General features: G+C 44.1%; 1 protein-coding gene across 1 annotated transcript in view; it reads right to left on the bottom strand.

Moving 5' to 3' along the window:
- The window catches only part of asic1b (acid-sensing (proton-gated) ion channel 1b), an 878,352-nt gene that overhangs the window by 477,730 nt on the left and 382,660 nt on the right, over positions 1-17,962 (bottom strand). The gene's annotated exons all lie outside the window — the stretch shown is intronic.

The following is a 17,962-nucleotide window of genomic DNA, read 5'->3' as shown; positions in this document are numbered from 1 at the left end:
GCCTTAAAACCAGGCGCTTCGGGTAGCTGGGGCTTATCTGCTTTGGTTGGCAGCTCATCGAGGAGAAGGAAAACTCTGCCCTCAAATCTCCGCTGCCTTGTATGTATACTCACTCACGGGGCAGGCTTTGGGAGTAATCCCAGAGGAAAAATCCGGAGCTGGACTCCCTAAGGCAGACCTACATTGAGTTCAATGCTGACTGGCAGCTCCTGTGATGCTGCTGGTGCCAAATCATATTTGTCTCCAACATTCCGTTGGAGCTGCGTGGAAAGGGGAGCCCGCTGCACGGACAACAGCTTGCGCTCCATATCATACTGCCCTGGCTTACGTATCATGTGGACAGCTGGGATGCAACATCCATGGTCGATCCTGACTAATAGAGGGCTTCAACAAGTACTTACAATGCCAAAGCAACCTCCCCTCTCTGCAGGAAGTTAAATTTGACTGCCTGTGCAAATGCACATTAAATGCATGTATCACATGCACACATACACACACCCTTAACGTTCCAAATCCTTATTGGAAAGGGATTTCCATCAAGATTATCCCTGCTGTCCACCAACACTCATCCACATGTACATCCGCCATTTTGGTGGATTAGGTTAACTTATTTACAGGGCTGATTAAAATAGGATTAGATATTTGACCTAATCCTATTTTCTTGCAAAATTTGGTTAACTGGTTAGTGCTAATTAACCATAAAATCCCAAAACCCAGCAAGTAACCAAGGATCCAAGGGATGCTTGCTTCTCAAGGTCACAAATGGGATCATTTTTCAGATTTTGTTTCTAAAAGTCAATTATTATATTTATACCAGATATCTGCCTGTTCAAATTACTGTTTAAAACGATTTTGTTTAGCTTTCAGCTGCTGAAGATAGTCATGATATCAATGTCATGTGATATCAGTATTGCTTTTCAGTCAAAATTAACCCACTTTCTTGTGTGTGTCTCTATTGTACAACAAAGAAAAACCAGCAAAGTGTGTTATATTTTGTCAATAGGAAGAACCAATCTGATGAGAATGGAGAGAAGTATTGAGCTCACGCTGCACCAACAGAGATTCGAAAAGGACTCTCAAGATCCTCGGAGCCTGAGAGAAATTTAACTGAATCTATCTTACCGAGCGAGTGGATAATTTCCATATTGACTAGAGCACAGCTTGGAAATTTGATGCCTTGCCAGGCTGTCTGGAGCTTGTTCCAGGTCCCCATACACTGTGTGTTATGTATTAGATGTCACAGAATAAGCACAGTCCCAGAGCGACAGTATTACAGTGCTTAGTTACTTGGTCACGGTTGCTGAAGTAAGACAGGAGAGGGGAGGATTTATTAAGGGCATGGCGCGTCTCTAGAAAACTGATGATTGCAATATACATTACCCCCATAAGTACAATCCAAAACCACCAGTCCCACATATCTCTTCAGTGATCTCCTTGAAATAATTGTGCATACACACACACACACACACATCAACACTCTCCTCCTTTGACTCCATCTACACTTCCCATTGCTTTGGGGGAACAGCCAACATACCCACCCCGGTCATGCTCTCTTCTGCCCCCTTCCATTGGGCAGCAAATACAAAAGCCTAAAAGCACATGTGACCAGGTTGAGGTGGAGTTACTATCTCGCTGTTACCAAACTCCTGAACAGGCCTCTTGTGCACAGAAGATGAACTCTTACTCTCTCAATTTACCCTGTCGTGGCCTTTGCACTTGCTGCATCGACCTGCGCCACATTTACTCTGGAACTACGACACTTCATTCTGCACTCAGTTATTGTGTTTCCTTTTTTATTACTTTGATGTGTGGATTGATCTGCCTGGATGGGACACAAACAAAGTTGTTCACGTGACAATAATAAACCAGATGCCCTCATGAATTGGGCACGATCTATATATTGATAAGACAATAGATTGCAGGTGGGGTGACATACTGTACTCACTGGGAAATGTGCTGATGTGTAATGCTTTGAGGCTAAGTTTCCAAATAATCCAAGAAGAGAAAACCTGATTTATAATGAACTATAAACAGTGGCATTCAAGATCTCAAAATGGAGACACAAAAGATGGCAGATGCTGGAAACAAAAAATACTGCAAGAACTCAGCAGATCAGGCAACATCTGTGGACAGAAATGGGCAGTCGATGTTTCAGATCAAGACCCTTCACCAGTTCATTTCCCTCCACAGATGCTGCCTGACCCACTGAGTTCCTCCAGCATTTTGCGTGTTATTCAGTACCTCAACAGCACCTTGAAAAATCCCATCTTGTACACTGACTGATTTTTATTTAGCTCAATCTGATTGCTTATTATGTGAGATTATAGAGGATCTATGGTACAGAATCATGCCATTTGACCCAACCAGCCCATCATAGCATTTATATTCCACTCAAATCATCCCCCACCTTTCCTATCCACATGGTTCACTACCCCTTATTAACTGAAGCTTTAGGAATAGAGTGTTTATCTTGGATATTTATGATACTAATGGTGAATGATTAGTGGATGTAGTCCTCAGCTATCTAACTTGTCCTTTGTCTCTATAACTGAACTCCTGAGGCATGCCAGCACAGCAGAGCACAGGAAGTTGGCACTGTTGCCCTTTGGAGGAGAAAACATGTCATTCCTTAACAATTTAAGGTGAATATAGATGTAGTTCCACATCACACTCATATATATAGCAAAGCAGTTCCAAGTTCAACTGGGGAAAGAATAATGTTTGGATGGGGTGGCAAGAAGTTGGAGGAAGTCAAAACGGAACAAAGTGTTACACACAAAAGCAAGGGGATGGTTTAGCACTTATCAAAGAGAATGTTATGATTCTCAATTGGCACAGGCTTGATTAGGCTTCACTGAGAATAATACATTCAGTCTGGTGCCTCTGTTCTGTCAGTGATAATGGAGGCCCAGGAGATAGAGCATGAAGACCTAGTTACCAAAACAGGCTTGGAGAGTCGGGTCTGTTGACTGGAGGTGTGATCAAGATCACAATGTTACTGGACTGGACTGTGTCCTGGTGGGTGGGCTATGAGAGCCAAAGGATACGTGTACAAGTTGTGTAAGCAGAGGCTTGGGCTAGACGACGGGGGAATGGCTTTTGCCAAAGTATCCTCTGCAATTGCCTGCAGTGAGCATGGATGCACTGCTGGAACTTGGGGAGCTACAGCAGTTTCTGGTTGAGGCTGATAAGATGCACCACAGAGATGATTATAGATGCACCACTGAAAGCAAGCTGTCCAGATGCATCCCAGCTTGGTATGGCAACACGTCAAGAAATTGCAAAGAGTTGTAAACTCTGTCCAGTTCATTACACAAGCTAGCCTCCCCTCCATAGACTCTGTCTACACTTGCCGCTGCTTCAGGAAAATGACTGACGTCGTCAAGAATCCCTCTCACCCTGGACATTCTCCCTTCCCGTCGGGCAGAAAATACAAAAGGTTAAAAGCGCATGTCACCTGACTCAAGGACAGCTTCTATCAAGGACTCTTGAATGGACCAGTCATACGCTAAAAGACAAACTCTTGATCTCCCAATCCACCTCATCGTGATCCTAGCACGTTATTTGTCAACGTGCGCTGCAGTTTCTCCGTTTAGGGGTCTTCCTTCAGTGCAATGCTGGAAGATGTCCCATGGGTAGAGAATGTGGTCTCTGGAGTGTTGGCTGGGAGCAACAGCAAATCAACAAGTACCTTTCCCTTGAGTAAGTAGCTTTTAAAGTGATGCTGCTTCCCTTACTGCTGAACTTGCAATTATTTTGTTTAAAAGATTCTCATTCCTCTGCTAATATTCACAGTGTTAGTTCAGCACATTTGCAAGAATGGCAATAGAGTTGAGAAACAAAACAACTATCTGGATTGAAGAACTGGAGCTCTTTCTCCATGCCTATTTGTAGGTCATAAAATCTGTTGGGAACCAATCAATTCAATGAGGAATTCAAAGGAAATCTCTTTACCTAGAGTGTAATAGGAATGGGGAACTGGATATTTCAAAAAGTAGTTGAAGCTAGATAAGTAGATGAGAGAGGAAGGAATAGAAATTTATCTTCATATGGTGATATGGCAAGATAAATTAAGGTAACAGACGGCTTGTTTGGAGTATGAACACCATATTATCTACACGCTAAATGCTCCACTTCTGTGCTGTAAATTTTACATCAATTCAGATGACACAACCACAATAGAGAATACAAAGATTGCAGTCAAAAGATATCAGACACCATATAGCCACTCTGTACAGAGATTTGTCACAGGGCCTGTATAAGGAAACTATTATTACCCCACTCAATTGGGATCAGTGCTACATACTAGCGCTGTTACACACTGTTATAAACTGGGGATGCAATCCTAGTATTCTCATCCTGAGGTCAAATGGTCTAGGAAATTTCTCCACCAATTAAAATTCTAAATGAAACAAAGGGGGAGAATGCGCTGGGACGAGAATTCATACAAAGGGAGGACATGTTAGCACTGGAGAGAGCACAGAAGAGATTTATGAGGAATGGAGAGTTCTGAGAAAAGATCTGATTAACTGGGGTAGTTTTCTTTAGAGTAGGTGAGGGGTACAAAATTAGGAGAAGCTGGACAGGAGGAAAGGAAGGGTGCGCTTCCCTTTAGTAATAACGGAGAAATGATAAAAAAAAAGCTTGAGCTATAGGGAGAGGTTGGATAGGCGAGGACTTTATTTCTTGGAACGCAGGAGATTGAGGGGTGACTTTATATGGATGTATAAAATGAGGGGTATAGACAGGGTGACCGTACACAGTCATTTTCCCAGGGAAAAGTAGCTAAAAACTAAAAGGGCACAGGTTTGCTATATATATGAGAGGTGAACGAATATGGAACGAGATGCTAGAAGAAGCAGTTCAGGCAGATACAATAGCAACATTTAAAAGGCACTTGGACAGGTACATGGATAAAGGAGGGTCAGAGAGAAATGGAAGAAATGCAGACAAATGGAACTAGCTTAGATGGGCATCTTGGTTAGTGTGGACAAGTTGGCCTGATGGGCCTTGGCATGCTATATTACTCTATGATCTCTACACCATGGATTTAATAGAAAGGGTTATTGGAGAGTTAACAAGAAATGTCTTCATCTAATGAGTGGTGGGGGCTGGAAATTGCCTGGAAGAAGGGGCAGTCAGAACTGCTCCCGGAGTATATGCAGTAGCTGGCTGAACATGCGAAGAACCATCATCTGGAGCGTTACTGATTGACAGCTTCTCCTCATGTAGCACAGGCACAATGGGCAGAATTGCCTCCTTCTGTGCCACAGATTTCTGATTCTACACATTCCCGAGCCCTCCATCTTGCGAAGCTCGACTGAAGCTACTTTTGTCAGTCGGCATGAAAGATAGTGCTGCTCTCAAAAGCGACTCATGCGAGACAAGAAAGCTAACACCATTTGTAAGGTGAAATTATTGCAATGCAACATGTTTTGATGAGGGATAAGTTGTTCATAAACAATTCAGCAGCAAACAGGAACACTGATTGGTGCAAAGAGATGAATTCTAATCGTCACCATTTATTTCCCAACTGACTTACTGTATCTCACTGGCAAATGATGTGACCATAATTCCACAGCTCAAGCTCTACATTCAGGATCTAATTGCGCAGGGAACAGAAAAAACATCCTGAGGCTTTATTGCATGACTGGACCTGCTGTGAAGTGAATTGAGGCAGGTGAAACTGCTGTTACCTGGCTTCATTTTTAAATCCGCTTTAAACCACGAGAAGCAGAGAATCCAATGTCTGCATGAGTGAAGTCACTGTGAGGTATAATGGCTGAGGTGGAACAGGAGGAACTGCATGGTTAACTTTGGTCCAGATGTATCAGAAACAAGGCAGTTGAACACCCTTTCTGTGGGAAATTGAAAGGAGACAGGGAACCTAGTGGCATGGTATCATGACAAAAACCTCTCCCTTAATGCCAGCAAAACTAAAGGGATGGTCATTGACTTCATGAATTGAGGGGGTGGGGGTGGGGTTATGCTACGCTTGCAACTTTTTACATCAACAGTCTTGAAGCCACAAGAGTTTAAGAGTTTCAAGGTCCTAGGAGTGAACATCACTCCTGGTCCAACCACATTCATGCCACAGACAAAATAGCTCACCAATGCATCTACTTCCTTGGAAGGCTAAAGAAGTTTGTCCCTCACTAGTTGTTATCAATACACTACAGAAAGCATGCACCATGGCAATTACTCTGCCAGTGACTGCAAGAAACTGCAGAGTTGTGGATGTAGCTCAGCATATCATGGACCCGGTTTACACTTCTCACTGCCTCAGTAAAGCAGCCAACATCATGAAAGACCCCATTCACAATGAACATTCTGTCTTCTCTCCTCTTCCATCAGGCAGAAGATACAAAAGCCTGAAAGTATATACCACCAGGCTCAAGGACAGCTTCTACCCCACTGTTATAGGACCATTGAATGGTCCCCTAGTTCAATAAGATGGACTTTTAACCTCACAATCTACATCATTATAGCTTTGCACTTGATTGGCACTTAAACTTCACTTTCTCTGTAACTGCAACACTTTATTCTGCACTCTGTTAGAGTTGAAGATGGCCACAAAAGGAGATTATAAGGTTTTAAAGGAGATGGGAGGAAGTTTTGAAATACAAAGCCTGTCAACCCTATTCCTTCTGTGCACTGTCATGTAATCATTATGACTATTCAGTCCTTCAAGTCCACAACGCCTCCTTGGTCAATATTCTCCTGCTTCTTCTCCTTGTCCATGCAAATTATTTTCCTTCAAGTGCAATTTCCTTTTGAAAGCCTGATTGATTCTGCTTCCACTACAGGCAGTAAGTTCCAGGCCATCAACTCTGCTTAATAAAGGTTTTCACTCAAATCCCTCATGTCCCTTCTCCATCACAGAGTCATAGAACCATACAACTCAGAAACAGGCCCCTTGCCCCGCCAAATCCATATTGTCCATCAGACACCCATTTACACTAATTCTACTCAAATCCCATTTCATTCTCTCCACATTCCTAAGAACTCCCCCCCAGATTCTACCATCCACCTACAAGCCAGGGGCAATTTACTATCGCCAATTAACCTCCTGATCCATGTGTCTTTGGGATGTGACAAGAAACCAGAACGCCCAGGCGAAATCCACACAGCTACAAGGAAAATGTGCAATACTCCTGACAGACAGAGCCCGAGGCTGGGATTGAACTCAGATCTCTGGCCCTGTGAGACAATGACTCTTCTCACTGAAGTACTCAGCTCCTAAAACCATCTGTTGTCAGAAGCAGTTTCCACCCACTTCCCCATCTAAACTGGCCATGATCTCACTCATCTGTCAAACCTCTTCAAACTTCTTTGCTCCAATCTACTGTCAATGCTATCCCACTCAGTTAAGCTCTGAACTTTTTTTATGTTTTTGTTTCACTGAATCAAAGATGGTAATGTAACAGCATGTAGGAGCAAAATGGAAGAACTGAGGAAGGAGAAAGGAGTTGGAGTTGGAAGTCAGTGAGCCAGTCCTCATTAGGGAATTGGAGGTGGATAGGGTCAGTAACTTTAAATTCCTTGGAGATACCATATCACTGGATCTGTCCTAGGACCAGCACGTAAGTGCCATCACAAAGAAGGAGCGACAGTGCCTCTACTTTCTTATAAGTTTGCACAGATTTAGTATGTCATCTTAAACAATGACAGACTTCTATACATGCACAGTGGAGAGTAACATCACAGTCTGGTAGGGGAACACCAATGCCTCAGGAACAGAAAAGTCTACAAAAAGTAGTGGAGACAGCCCAATCCATCACAGGCAGGCAAAGGCCTCCCCACCATTGAGCACATCTACACGGAGTGCTGTCACAGGAAAGCAGCATCCATCATCAGGGACCCCCACCATCCAGGCCCTGCTCTCTTCTCACTGCTGCCATTGGAAAGGTGGTACAGGAGCCTTAGGTCCCACATCACCGGGTTCAAGAACAATTATTACTCTAAAACTGTCAGGCTCCTGAACCAGTGTGGATGACTTTGCTTATCTCAACACTGAACTGACTCCGTAACTTATAGACTTACTTTCAAGGACTGACCCTACAACTCATGTTCTCACTATTATTTATTTACTTTTTTCTTACTTGCACCCAATTTGTCTTCTTTTGCACATTAGATGTTTGTCAGTCTTTGTGATATATAGTTTTTCATAAATTCTATTCTATTTATTTATTTTCCTGAAAATATCTAAAAGAAAATAAATCTCAAGGTGTTATATGGTGACATAGACATACTTTGATAATAAATTTACGAGGAGTGATTGATAAGTACGTGGCCTAAGGTAGAAGGAGTCAATTTTAGAAAAACTAACACATTTATTTTTCAACATTGTCCCCTCCTACATTTACACACTTAGTCCGGCGGTCGTGGAGCATACGGATCTTGGACCTCCAGAAAGTGTCCACAGATGGGTGATTGATAAGTTCATGGCCTAAGGTAGAAGGAGATGAGTTATACAGCTCTCGTTACATGCACGTGCAGTTCAACTCTTTGAGTGATTATGCAGAAAGTTTGAACTTATCAATCACCTATCTGTGGACACTTTCTGGAGGTCCAAGATCCGTATGCTCCACGACCGCCGGACTAAGTGTGTAAATGTAGGAGGGGACTATGTTGAAAAATAAATGTGCTAGGTTTTCTAAAATTGTCTTCTACCTTAGGCCACGAACTTATCAATCACCCCTCATACTTTGAATTGTTGTTGACAACAGTCCTGGTACAAATCGTGGCCTCAATTACTTTAGGATTTTACTCCAATGTCCTGGGTTCAAAGACACACTTTACAGAGGGAGCATTGCATTGTCAGAGGTGCCATGCTTTGAAACCTGTTTTGAATATTGAAAGGCCGAGATAGAGTAGATGTGGAGAGGATGTTTCCTATAGTGGGGGAGTCTAGGACCAGAGAGCACAGCTTCAATATAGAGGGACGTCTCTTTAGAACAGAGAAGAGGAGTAATTTCTTTAGCCAGAAGGTGAATTCATTGTGAATTTGTGGAATTCATTGCCACAGACGGCTGTGGAGACCAAATCACTAAAGTGGAGGTTGATAGGTTCTTGATTAGTAAGGGTATCAAAGGTTATGGGGAGAAGGCAGGAGAATGGGGTTCAGAGGGATAATAAATCATATATAATGGAATGGCAGAGTGGATTCAATGGGCTGAATGGCCTAATTCTGTTCCTATGTCTTGTGGTTTTATGGACTTATATTTGGAAGAGATGTTAATCTGAGATTCTGTCTGCCCTCTCAAAATTTATTATCAAAATACCTATATTCTACTATATACTATCTTGAGTTTCATTTTCTTGCAGGCATTTACAGGGAAAATGAGATACAGTAGAATTTTACAGTAACTATACATAACTGACAAAGAAGTGACAAGCAATCAATGTGCAAAAGAAGACAAACTGTGCAAATGAAAATAATACTGAGAGCATGAATCATGAAGAGTCCTTGAAAGTGAGTCTGGAGGTTGTAGAATCAGTTCAGAGTGGTGCTGAATGAAGTTATCCTTGCCAGTCCAGGGACCTGATGGTTGTGGGGTGATAATCTGTTGGAGCGGGTACCTCCTGCCTGATGGTAATAGTGAGAAGACTGCACGGCCCAGGTGGCGGGGTTTCTGATGATGGTTGCTGCATGTAAATATATTCTGTGGTTGGGAGGGCTTTGCCTGTGATGGACTGGGCTGCATTCACCACTTCCTGGCGACATTTTTGTTCCTGGACATTGGTGTTCCCATACTGGCCTGTGATGCAGACAGTAAGGATACCCTCCATTGTGTACTTATAGAAGTTTGTCGAAGTCTCAGATCATAAAATCACAAAAAGACATGCTGAGGAGGATCACCTGTGTTCAGATCTACTAGAGTGCAATTTTGGGCAGATCCCACTTCACAATTCGGTCTCTTGCCCTGATGCATTACATGTCTTCAGGCCCTCATCTAGTGCCTTTTAAAAATGGTGAGGGTTTTTGTCTCCTCCACCCTGTGAGGCACTGAGTGCCAATTTCACACCTTATTTTATGCACAAATGTTTTTTTCTAAACTTTCCCCAATTGTTCCCCTAATTCACTTAAATAAGTTAAGATGGTGCCAAGTGGCTGCCTCTTTGAGCTCTTCTGTGGAAACACTTTAAATTCTTCTCTTTAATGTCTCTTTTTCCTTCCTTTTCAAGGTGGCTGGGATTTTATCAAGGTCCTGATCTGTAATGGCACTCAAACTGGACGTTTTTTGGGGGCGGACGAGTTCCTGGAGCTCACTGGCTGACCATTTTGACTGCAGATCATGGTGCTTGGCTGCTGCTGGGTGGGTGGTTGGCACTGAGGGTCTTCACTGAAATGTGTGGGTGGAGGGGGGAGGTTGATGCTTTGATGCTTGCACGGGGGGGGGGAAGAGGGGGCTCATTCTTTTGGGGTTCTATTTCTCGTGGATGTCTGTGAGGCCTAAGTATTTCAGGTTGTATACTATATATATTCTGTGATAATAAACGGAACCATTTGAAATCTATGACCCAAGTTATTGACCTCTCTGCCAGTAGTCCTTCCTGTTCATCTTGACTTTGTCTCTCATAAGTTTGTACACTTAAATCTCACAGAGATATTACATAAGCTTATGGCAAAACAATGACAGTGCAGGGTCAGATTATTCCACACAGCCACTTGGCGGGGAGCTCTCTTCAATGTGGCCAATACTTAACCTTCAATCAATATTGCCATCCCAGATTATCTGGTCATTACTACACGTAACACTCACAAAATGCTGGAGGAATACAGCAAGCCAGGCAGCATCTGTGGAGCGGAATAAACTGTCAAAATGCAATTGCACGTTCCAGCACTGGCATTATTTCTACCCTATTTGTGGTGAATTAGTTTTACAGTATGAGGGTGTGGGGCTCACTGATGTGTGCAGAAATCACTGCGCTTTGCAGGGTGGTTACTCATGGAGAAAGCAAAGCTCCTTTGTCTTGTCATGTGAAGTGTGGCCTTCACTCGCAGGTGTAGGAGTGGATACAAGATCCAATGTGATTGTTTCTGCTGGTTGGGGGTGGGGGGGGGGGAGAGTCAAATTGTCTTTGGTGACAAGTCTTCTAAATGAAGTGGGCCTTGTCTTTATGATAGCAGGGATTGTGATGGCTGCTGGAAGAATCAGTGGGAAAAGAATTCACTTATGAGGAAGAAATTTCTCTCAAAATTGTCAATGTATGGTACTGTGTGTGTGTGTGTGTGTGTGTGTGTGTGTGTGTGTGTGTGTGTGTGTGTGTGTGTGTGTGTGTGTGTGTGTGTGTGTGTGAGAGAGAGAGAGAGATTAAGACTTTTGCACAGTTCTGTACTTGTCAATGTGGAACAGACAGCGAGTTTGAAAATCTGGTGTGAACAAAGAATGCTGGGCATTTCGAAGGTGGAGCGCCATGGGAGAGGTGTGAGACAGGTGGCAGAGAAGGAGTGCCAGGGGCGAGGGGTTGGCGCGGGTGCAGACACACCCGGCCCTGAGACACCAGGCAAAGCCAGTTGATTCCAAACAATTGGTTTATTGTTCATTAGAGAATGTCTCTCTGGTGTTTCCCACTCCCTCCTCTCTCCCTTCCCCTTTTGCCAACCATGACTCCCCTCTCCCTGCCCTCTTCCCATTCTCAGTCCACAATAGAGACCCATATCAGAATCAGGTTCATCATCACTCACATATGTCATGAGATTTATTGTTTTATTTTTGCGGCAGCAGTACAGTGCAATGCATAAAATTACTACAGTACTGTGAAGAAGCCTTCGACTCCCTCGGTATATATATATATGTGCCTAAGACTTTTGCACAGTACTGTACCAATCTTGCACCTTTGAACAATAGCTTCTCCACAACCCCTTTTAGATTGTTGGAAAGACCTGGAAATCTCCTTATTCTTATCACCAGATATTGTAACTACGTTAAGAACACTAGACCCATGAGACTTACAGAGCTTGCCTCTCTGTCTGATGTCTGCTGTTGAGACAAGCATGTCCCCCGGGCCATCTCCGCACTTCTGCATTTCTGGCCTCTCGCTCTTCGCTGATTTCTCTCACGCCGCCACCAGTGGCTGGGCCTTCAGGGGTCTGCACCTTAGTTCTGGCTCTCCATCTGCTCCCAAGGCAGGCCTTGCAGCCAAGAGCTGTGACCAAGCACTCAGTTGCCTTTTCTCATGTCTCCTTACATGGCTCAGAGTCAAGTTTCGTCTGATAACGCTTCCACATTAAAGGAGCTATATAGACACAAGTTGCAGTTGTCGCGCGAGGAACAAAATCATTGATCTCGGTACCTTTACGTCACAATTCCGCAGGAGGGATTCAGCTGCCCTCCCTAAGACTCCACAATTCTGGGAGTCCACTTCCACTGGAGTCTGAAGCTCCAAGTTCGAGTTGCAGCCCCAAATTACAGGCTGATGCTCACTGCAGCACCGAGGGAGTGCTGCACTGTCAGAGGGGCAGTACTTTCTGATGAGACTTTAAAATGAGGACCCGCCTGTGAGAGATCCCATGGACACGATTCAAAAAGCAAAGGATGCAGTTCCTGGTGCCCTGACGAGCTTTTATCTCTCAACCAACACCTAAAAAATAACTATCTGATGATTACTGCACCACTGTTTGTGGAATTGTATCGTGCAAACTTGATTCTTTGTGTTTCCTACATTGCAACACTGAATCAGACTTCCAAAAATAATTTCTCTGAAGCCATGGGGGCTTTCTGAAAGGCTTGTGAGCAGTGCTATATAAATACAATTTTTATTTCCCTCTGCATGCAAGTAGTGCACTCAACTTAATGGATAAAAATCAGAGATCTTCCTCCGAGCGTTCAGCAGGGGTGGGCACTGATGAACTGAATGAATCACTCCAGCTGCAGACACTCAGAGGTTTAATCCAGAGGCCTTTGCCTCCTCTTGTGCGCTGAGGCGGCTTAGGAGAGCAGCAGAAAGTGTGCTTCAGAAACCTTGCAAAGTGCAAGTGAAGTTGCAACTTTAATCAAAGCAAATACTTTCTGCAGATAAGGGAGGCTTAAACGCTGTTGTCTGCGGTGAGCAAATCTTGTGGCAAAGCCTGCTGATTACTTAAAGTGACCCTGCCTTCTTCAAAACCCTGATATTGAATGAAGTCTCAGCAAACACGGCTCAGAAAGTACAGAGGACATTGTCTGGCAATTGACCAGTAGGAATAGAGCACTGACAGAACATAGCATGGATCCACTCTTAATCACACGACTGGTGTTAAGTACCACTGGCTATGTTGGTGTACTTAGGCCGTACGTTCTCATGCATCGTCCTGCTGCGCAGCCTTAATTCGTTAACTTTAAATGCATTAACACCAATGGGGAATATTTTTCACAGCCACGGAATATTGCCTGCTGGTTTATGGCTTGCAACAAAACAAAGACAACAACATCTATCTGCCTCTCTCATGGCCGCAGGACACTCCTCATGTTTTACAGCCAATTGCTTCTGCAGTGTAGACATTTCAGGCACAGCAAGCTCTCCCAACCAGCAATTATATAAATGACCATATAATCTGATTTTAATGATGTTGATTGAGGAATAACTATTGTCCACAACACTGAGATAGATCTATTTTTCTTCAGACTAACATGTTCAGATTTCTTACACCCACCAAGAGGCCAGATGCATCTCGAGTTGTTCAGCACTGAGGACTTTGTCCACATGGGGCTGCATCCACTGGAAACGTGGTTTATCCTCTGCCACACTGCAGCTTTTGCACTGGATTCTTCCCTCACTGCTCCCAGCATGCACGCAGGGGACGTATAGCAACAGATGCACATGCAAAGAGACACACACAGGCACAAATCTACACTCATGGTGACACACCCACACAACCACAACCTTGTCGTAGGGTTTGGAGGCTTGCGTCCCTCAATGACCTGGAGAGCTCTGTCGGCTGGAGTCGGGGCTTGATGCTTTGGCTCTTGGTAGGGTCACCCGTGCCAAACAGTTCAAAGGGTAGAGGGCACACTAAGAGTGGTTCACCGTTCCTCCAGGATCGGGGGTTCACCTCAGGGATAACAACCCTGACTGGTAAAACAGAATTGTTGCAGAAACAGCAATGAAGAATCCTTCTACATCTGAGTGTGATGGCATTCCTGAGCCTCCACCCGGGACTCGCATGACTACAGCAGTAAAAACCAAGAGGAAGCTACTGACATGATGAAGGAAGCCTTGAACACCGTCAGAGATGGAGGACCTTCATTGCTGCCCTAAACGCCAGTGGCGTAATGGGCAGTAAGCAATGTACACACACACAGACAGATGTAGATACACACAGGAGAGATGTGCACACCTGAAACAAGTATCAACTTTTACACACAGGTGTGTACACGTATACACACCAGAGTAAATTTATACACACACTTGCACACACAAATACATAAAGGGAGTTGATACAAATGCACACACTCAATAAAAATATATAAACACACATGCACTACTTTATATATTCACTAACATGGTGTGCATATACAAATACAGACTGAGCATGTGTATACAGAAGAGTCAAATGTTTCTACATAGATACATCTTCGAAACCTTCTATAGAGCATTCTGACTGGCTGCATCAATCTGTGGTATGGCGGGGGTGGGGGGGGGTGAGTGCACAGGACTGAAAGAAGCTATAGAAAGTCATAAAATTAGTCAGCCCCATCTTGGGTACCAGCGTTCATAGTACCCGAGACATCTTCAAGGAGCGGTGCCACAGAAAGGCGGTGCTCATTATCAAGGTCACCCATCACCCAGAGCATGCCCTCTTCTCATTGTTACTGTGAAGAAGGAGGTACAGAAGCCTGAAGGCACACACTCAGCGATTCGGGAACAGCTTCTTCCCTCTACCATACAATTCCTAAATGTTCATTGAACCCATGAGCACTACCTCACTTTTTAAAAATATATATTATTTCTGCTTTTGCACTTTTTAAATCTATTCAATGTACCATAAGACCATAAGGTATTGGAGCAGAATTAGGCCATTTGGTCCATCGAGTCTGCTCTGCCGATCAATCAGGGCTGATCCTTTTATCCCCTCCTGAACCCCATTGCCCTGCCTTCTCCCCATAACCTTTGAGAAGGCTGGGGAAGACATATGTATACTCACTGTAATTGTTTGATCGATCTATTTCTATATTATCATGTATAGCACTGCTGCTAAGTTAACAAATTTCATGACAAATGCCAGCGATAATAAACTTGACTCTGATTCTGAGATATGTCTATATGCAGACTTGCATACAGACACGCACAAAGTCATGGACATAAATGTACACACACACAGCAGTCATGTAAAGACAAAGACACGAACACTCCAGTACACACGTAAGCACAGGGGACCACGGCCGGTGCGCTGACCAGCATCTCTTTTTGCCACCATCTCACCATTTCCGCAGTGCTTGTGGCCATACAATGTGTCTCTGGGCAAGGAGGAAGCTGCAAAACAACTGAAAGGCCAAGGGGACGCTGAGACAATTGCTTACAGGGAGTCAGGAGGATGCCTGCAGGGATAATAATAGGAATGACATCTCCGAGAAGCTTTATAGTCATCACCTGCCCCAAGGTTCTTATTACCTTCCCTCCCTTCACTCATTTGGCAGAAAGCAGGAGCAGGCTAATAATGGCTACACTCCTGCTGTGCTGGCTTTACTCAACTTAAAAATAAAGAAAACAAGAGTGAACTTACAGCCAATTAATTGATGTCTGAGGAAATACAGGCTTTGAACAAACATTGACATTTACAAGACAGCCATTAAACTGGTGCATACAGTAATCAGTTTAGGAGCATAATGCCTTCAATATCATGCTGCTATTAAGCATACAGCACTGCCTAAGCTTCTGAAGAGAAGTCAGATTTGCATTCTTGTAGCACCCTTCACATCCTGTTCAGATTAAAGACAATATTAAATATTAGCTTTAGCTTTAGTTGTCACGTATATTCTACCTAGAGAGGGACTCCATGATTTATGTTGGTCATCACAGTGTGAGGATATGCTTCGGGCTGCCTACAAGAGTCACCATGCTTCAGGCACCAACATAGCATGCCCACAACCTACTAGCATGTATGTCTTTGGAAACCCACATGGGAAGAACATGCAAACAGTGGCAGGAATCAAATCCCGATCGTTGGCGCTGTAAAGTGCCGTGCTAACCATTACACTACTGTGCCTTGCAAGCACTGGCACAATGTAGGGAGAGGGACAACAAGCCCTTATACAGCCAGCTCCCATGTTTGGCAATGTGATAAAGTTCAGATCACTTGCTTGCATCAAGAGCAGCTTTGGTACGCGCTCCTCTGTTCATCAATGCTATTCTGCAGCATCTTTTGCGCTCATCTGACAGGGCAGACGCGGCTTTGGTTTCTGAAGGAAAGCATCTCCGACAGCGCAGCACACCCACTGCATGCAGTGGAGTGCCAGTCTAGATTTCTGTGTTCCAGGTCTTCCCAAAAAGATAGCTCCCACAATGTTGCCACGTGTAAAGGCCCAAGGCCTAGAACCAGCAACGATGAAGGAGCAGAGACAGAATTCCAAATCAGGATGGAGTGTGACGGGGAGGTGAAACTGCAGATGTTGGTGTTCCCATGCCACATCTGCCCTTGTCCTTCTTGGTGGAAGACATTGTGAGTTTTGGGAGGTGCTGTTGGAGTATTTTAAAGGGAACATGAGGGGAAACTGCTTCACACAGAGGGTCGTGTGAGTGTGGGATGAACTGCCAGTGCATGTGATGTATGCAAGCTCAATTTCAACATTTAGGAGAATTTTGGACAGGTACATGGATGGTAGGCATATGAAGAGTTATGGTCCCAGTGCAGGTCGATGGGAGTAGGTAGTTTAAATGGTTCAGCATGGACGAGATGGGATGAAAGGCCTGTTTCTGTGCTGTACTTCTCTATGACTCTAATTAACCAACCCACACATCTTTGGGCTGTGAGAAGAAACGGGAGCACCCAGTGGAAAACCACATGGTCACAGAGAGAGCACACAAACTCCACACAGACAGCACCTGAGGTTAGGATCAAACTGCAGTCTCTGCACTGTGAGGGAGCAACTCCATCCACTGTGAACCCATTCTGGCTTGCTCTTGTAGCCACTGGATTACCTGATTGATCTGTGTCTGAATTTGGTGCCTTGGTTGATGCCGGAAGATATGTCCAGTTTTAATTTTCCTAGGTTTGAACAGAGCGGCAATGAGACAAACGAGTGGCTTACTTGGACCATTTTTGAGGGCAATTAAGAGTCAGCCACATTGCTGAGACTCATACATAGGCTAGATCGGGTAAGCACAGCACATCTCCTCCCCCAAATGACGTCAGTGAGCCACACAGATTTAGCAACAATCCAATAGCCTTGTTGTCACCTTTATGGAGACAAGATCTTTTTTAACTTCCAGGTTTTTTTTAAAAGATTGAATTTAAATTCTACAACAGTGTGCTGGGATTTCAATTACCACCGCTCAGCCTTGATTACACGAGTGAATTAGCATCCACTGTACTCCAGAGTAAAGCATTCCTAAAATTCACAACCTTTAGAGATGAAATTCCTCCTTATCTCCATCTTAAATGGGCAACCTTATCCGGAGACATACCTCCTAGATGTGCAAACCTCCACCAAGGGAATGGGCTCTCAGCATCTAAGCAGTCAATGCCTCCCCTTCAGAATCTCACACTTTTCAATAAGATCATCTCCTGTTCTTCAAAACTGCAGCAGGTTCAACATTTCCTCAGGAGATGACCTCTGCAGTTCATGATCACCCTCAATAGCCCTCTCTGGTAAACCCAGAACTAACAAAACCCAACGACAACACTTCATTTGAAATCTATTATTGCCAACTGCCAAAATTTACCCCAAATTACCCCTCCAAGCCCCTCAGTTACATTCAAGTGCGGAGACTCCCTTGGCACTTGGAAGACATCGTTTTTTTAAACAGAAGGAGCAGC

The sequence above is a fragment of the Hypanus sabinus genome, chromosome X1, assembly GCF_030144855.1.
Source record: "Hypanus sabinus isolate sHypSab1 chromosome X1, sHypSab1.hap1, whole genome shotgun sequence".
NCBI lineage: Eukaryota > Metazoa > Chordata > Chondrichthyes > Myliobatiformes > Dasyatidae > Hypanus > Hypanus sabinus.
The sequence above is the reverse complement of the archived record's forward strand: the minus strand, read 5'-3'. Positions and strand labels throughout refer to the sequence as shown.